This window comes from Mizuhopecten yessoensis, unplaced genomic scaffold, assembly GCF_002113885.1.
Source record: "Mizuhopecten yessoensis strain PY_sf001 unplaced genomic scaffold, ASM211388v2 scaffold10185, whole genome shotgun sequence".
NCBI classification, from domain to species: domain Eukaryota; kingdom Metazoa; phylum Mollusca; class Bivalvia; order Pectinida; family Pectinidae; genus Mizuhopecten; species Mizuhopecten yessoensis.
The window spans coordinates 227,440-233,005 of record NW_018408421.1 but is presented as its reverse complement, the minus strand read 5'-3'; the positions used below and the strand labels follow the sequence as shown (position 1 = coordinate 233,005).

Here is a 5,566-nt window from a genome sequence, read left to right as displayed (position 1 = left end):
ATATATACATTCAATGTAAAAATACTAGATGGCCACCTGTTGGCCATATTGTTTGTTTGATCAGTCGCAATAGTAAACACGCACAACTAGGGACCTCGGGGAACCTACTCATTATATATTTGAAAAAGATCCCGCCAGTACCTCCTGAGTAATATCTATATCTCATTGATCAATACAATAAGGGAACGCTATTTAATGTATATCAATGCTTGTCCAAGAAGTCAACCTGCTGTTGGCATTCTAGATTATTCATATTTACCACCAACATAATAAGGTACATCTTACTAAAATAATTATGCTTGGTCTTCGAGGATTAAACAAACGTATAGACGGTTCAGTCAAAACAAAACAAAAACATCTCAATCATTAAAATTTCAGTGTTCGCAACAGCTGTCTGCGTATGCATACCGTAGGCATACACAACAGCCACATTGTGAATAATCCGCCGTGTGTGACAAAGTGAATACTGGCCAATACTATGACATATCTACCTTTCCTGTTACCGAAATGTGCTTATACATTTGACTATCTCACTGCATCCGATCATTATATCCGATTTTTGACGCATTTTGTACATGTGTTTGCGTTCTAGGCGTGGTTATAATCGAGACAAGGACGTAATCTCCCGGTCAATAAAACGATCAATACTTGCATAAATTATAGCTGGCGGACTCTGAGCTTAAAAAAATATAAGTGTGCAAGCTGGATATATGACTACACATCTCTACACTGCTTATACAGAAACAGTAAGTATAAGACTTACTTAGTACATGTGCATCCGAGAACTATATCCATAACAGCAAGCGATATTTGACGCACGATATACAATTGCTTGTTATCTTTGTCCTAGGCGAGGTAACAGTCGGAACAAGTCCTCTAATAGCTTAAATACATGTTACAGATACACGTGTACAGGTACACTAGTACAGACACACGTGTACAGGTACACTAGTACAGACACGTGTACAGGTATACTAGTACAGACACACGTGTACAGGTACACTAGTACATACACGTGTACAGGTACACTAGTATAGACACGTATACAGGTACACTAGTACAGACACACGTGTACAGACACACGTATACAGGTACACTAGTACAGACACACGTGTACAGGTCCACTAGTACAGACACGTGTACAGGTACACTAGTAAAGACACACGTGTACAGGTACACTAGTACAGACACGTATACAGGTACACTAGTAAAGACACACGTGTACAGGTACACTAGTACAGACACACATGTAGAGGTACACTAGTACAGACACGTGTACAGGTACACTTGTACAGACACACGTGCACATGTACACTAGTACAGGTACACTAGTACAGACACGTGTTCAGACACACGTGTACATGTACACTAATACAGACACACATGTACAGGTACACGAGTACAGACACGTGTACAGGTACACTAGTACAGACACCCGTGTACAGGTACACGTGTACAGACACACGTGTACAGGTACCCGTGTACAGACACACGTGTACATACCCACGTGTACAGGTACACTAGTACAGACATACGTGTACATGTACACTAGTACAGACACACGTGTACCGACACACGTGTACAGGTACACTAGTACAGACACACATGTAGAGGTACACTAGTACAGACACGTGTACAGGTACAATAGTACAGACACACGTGTACAGGTACACTAGTACGGACACCTGTACAGGTACACTAGTACAGACACACGTGTACAGGTCCACTAGTACAGACACGTGTACAGGTACACTAGTGCAGACACACGTGTACAGGTACACTAGTACAGACCCGTGTACAGGTACACTAGTACAGACACGTGTACAGGCACACTAGTACAGACACACGTGTACAGGTACACTAGTACATACACGTGTACAGGTACACTAGTATAGACACGTATACAGGTACACTAGTACAGACACACGTGTACAGCTACACTAGTACACACACCTATACAGGTACACTAGTAAAGACACACGTGTACAGGTACACTAGAACAGACACACGTGTACAGGTACACTAGTACAGACCCGTGTACAGGTACACTAGTACAGACACACGTGTACAGGTACACTAGTACATACACGTGTACAGGTACACTAGTACAGACACACGTGGACAGGTACACTAGTACAGACACGTGTACAGGTATACTAGTACAGACACACGTGTACAGGTACACTAGTACGGACACGTGTACAGGTACACTAGTACAGACACACGTGGACAGGTACACTAGTACAGACACGTGTACAGGTACACTTGTACAGACACACGTGCACATGTACACTAGTACAGGTACACTAGTACAGACACGTGTTCAGACACACGTGTACATGTACACTAGTACAGACACACGTGTACAGGTGCACTAGTACAGACACACGTGTACAGGTACATGTGTACAGGTACACGAGTACGAATAGGGTTTATGACTACACATTCAACAAAATTTTTGATCATAAATAGACAAAGGCTCTCACAAATGTGTCCTGTTATGGTCGACATTTTTATTCGCGATTACTGTATATCCTATATTGAATGCTTTTACAACAACAAATGTCTTTAAAATAGATAAACGGAAGGGTTTTGATGTATGTACTTATGAGTGTGATATAACTGCTTATCTATGACACTGCTTAACACATACATATGTAGGACGAGACGATTATTATTATTATAGGATTCTTAACGGCCCTATAACACAAAAGAAGTCATTATGACCAATGAAAAGTAGATAAAATAAGGTAAAGCAAATTACATCAAACCAACGAAAAGTGAGACAAACGTCAGTTCGAAAAGTAAAGGTGGATATGGTTAGATATATATTTTTGAACAGACAAGCAGTTTTTAAGCAGGTTATAATTGTAACTGTTTAAAAAAGAGATTTGAGATCTGTTATATTATTATAAAAATAATGTTCTTGTTGGCTGAAGGCTAAAGGTCAATGCAGTCTAATAACAAGTGTTTTACAGTAAATAGTTCGCTGCATGCTATGTATTGAGTCCGTTCTTCGCTTTTCAAGCTGAAGGCTAAAGGTCAATGCAGTCTTAATAACAAGTGTTTTACAGTAAATAGTTCGCTGCATGCTATGTATTGAGTCCGTTCTTCGCTTTTCAATAAATAGGAATGGGTATTGTATGCCCTCCGGTGACGGGCAAGGACAGCTTTGTCTCGGCAGTTTTCTATATAGCTGCGATACCATTCACCGATTTCAAGTTTTACATAATGTAAATTGATGTCTACGCTTTGATTAAAATTATTTTGTTACTTTGATCNGGGGGGGAGGCGACCCAGAATGATATAATTTTACATTCAGAGGTAATACTATTATAGTATTGATATTTTATTAATTGAAATATTCCTCAATTTTTTGTTACGAACACTCTGTAGAATAGATAGGGAATCAGAGTAGATAATTTATTCCGGTACATCATTTGATTTGATGTTTATGGATTCGGATTAATCCTTGTGTCATCTAAAGATCAAGTAATGGTTAAATAAGATGGAAGGCATAATTAAGAAATGATTTGTGATATTTTCATGTATACAGGGAGGAGTAAACATCATCAGACTATGTTGGTGTATTTGCCTCCTTGCTGTAGTGCAGATCTGATGCCGAGTTTATTGTGCTACCTAACTGAAATACTATGCACCCAGCACAGCATTCTACCCGATCACATTTTACTGACAACGGGATATCCAGTTGTTGTTATTACCCTAAATGCTGAACGTTCAGGAGGGAATAACAACTGATTATTCAGTACTTTGGTACGATTAACTTCACGTGATTAAACAAACTCCCCGACCCGACCTCCGATAAGTATACGGTCGCACTGACTTGGGATTCCGGCTTGTTGTTGATATTTTTGCTAGCGTCATTATCAAGGTAATTTATCAGACCTGCCACATCACACAAAACGTAATTCATTCCTTATAACCATCAAAGACCCACTTAAAAGAATTCTAGATTGAACCATTATTTTTGTTTACTGCATGTAGGAAGCGCTGTCAAATAACTAATTACATTTTCATAAATCAATGCGTTTAGCCTTCATTCCTGAATGCATGTATTTAAAAAATAAGAACACGGTCGCACTGACTTGAGATTCCGCTTTGTTGTTGATATTTTTTGCCAGTGTCAATATCAAGGTAATTTATTAGACCTGCCACAAATCACAATTAAAACTAACGGTGACGTCCCTATTATTGAAGGTTACGAATTCGATTGCTCCAGGTAAACGTCCTTGTCCAAAAAATGCTTTTAGGCGTTATCCATTCATAACATATTCATAGGAGAGGTCTGAATCAAATGTTATTGTATTTGTTTCAATATTATGTGTAATTAACAGGATATCATAACGTCTTTTTTATTAGACTTCAGGACACATCAGCAACAGTTAGAATTCAGTTCGGGCGGACACTGCTGTTTCGTGGATAGCAACTTGAATTCCTATTTACTAGCTTCAAACATATGACAGGTAAGCAATCAGCCTCACTACAATGCTACTACGATAGGTAACTTGAATGGCATTTCACACCCCTTATGTTTATCAAGCTCATCAGGCAGACGATCGAAAATCTGATTTTATCTTGCGTAGTGACCTCAATGTTCACTTGCTCCTTGACGGTTTTACAACCCAGGTTTAAATAAATCAACAGTGTTTTAACGTCATATTTAAACAACACTTCAACGTTGAGAATAGGAACCTGATTCAATCTTATCAACATCACGACCAAATAATCTCATTTTGACGTTGATTGTAGAGGTTTCGCCTTCTAATGTTTACTGCTACATAATTATTATATAGGTACCCCTACAATTGTTTCCCACTGTCGATAGGTGAGTATCATATAGAATGTTCCTGTTTAAAGATTGTACATGAAACCTTTATGTATTAAATACATATTGTCAGTTATCGTAATATTTGAATCTATATTCGTGTGGCCACTCTAGCGTGCTGTTCATCATCCAATCTGCGAGAAATTACCCTCTTTTAACAGGGAGCCGCCATGTTTTGCACACTTTTAACTTCAAGACTAGTACTTTAAAAAGATTTCTTATAAGCATGAGAACTTCCAAATACAAAAAAAAGGTTCATTAAGGGAAATGACACTTAACATCTATCAGTAAATATCATAACTCTGTAAAATTAACATTAACTAAATGCTATGATCGGGCGCTTTAACCATAAATTACCATAAGTTATATATCTTTTATTATTATATAATATAAGGCTTCTGCAGTGCAATAAAGGGGTGCAATAAAATTGATATTGAACGTGTGCAATAAAGATGCAAATGAGCGCGCGACACCGTGGGAACTAGGTCGTATTCCTACGCACTACTACTACTACTACTATAGTATAGGCCTACTACAACATGGCTGACGTAAACATTGGGGATTCTGTTCGAATTGACGGCAAAGGTAGGGGCACAGTACAAGAACTTGTTCCAATGGGATTTGCAACATTTTATAGAGTTTTAATCGAGGGAAGTGATATTGAGGTTGACTTGCCAGGTGATCGGTTAGAGCCAATACCCCAGACTATGACTCAGTCGT

General features: G+C 38.7%; 1 protein-coding gene across 5 annotated transcripts in view; it reads left to right on the top strand.

Moving 5' to 3' along the window:
- Nucleotides 1-5,566, top strand: part of LOC110459672 (beta-1,3-galactosyltransferase brn-like) — a 23,028-nt gene that overhangs the window by 8,738 nt on the left and 8,724 nt on the right. For 3 of the 5 annotated variants that reach the window (XM_021512036.1, XM_021512034.1, XM_021512035.1), the window contains one exon: nucleotides 4,381-4,484. The gene's annotated coding sequence lies outside the window, so the exon portion shown is untranslated. Of the gene's footprint in view, nucleotides 1-638; nucleotides 747-4,380; nucleotides 4,485-5,566 lie in introns of those variants that run through there. The other 2 variants (XM_021512037.1, XM_021512038.1) reach the window with 2 other exon arrangements.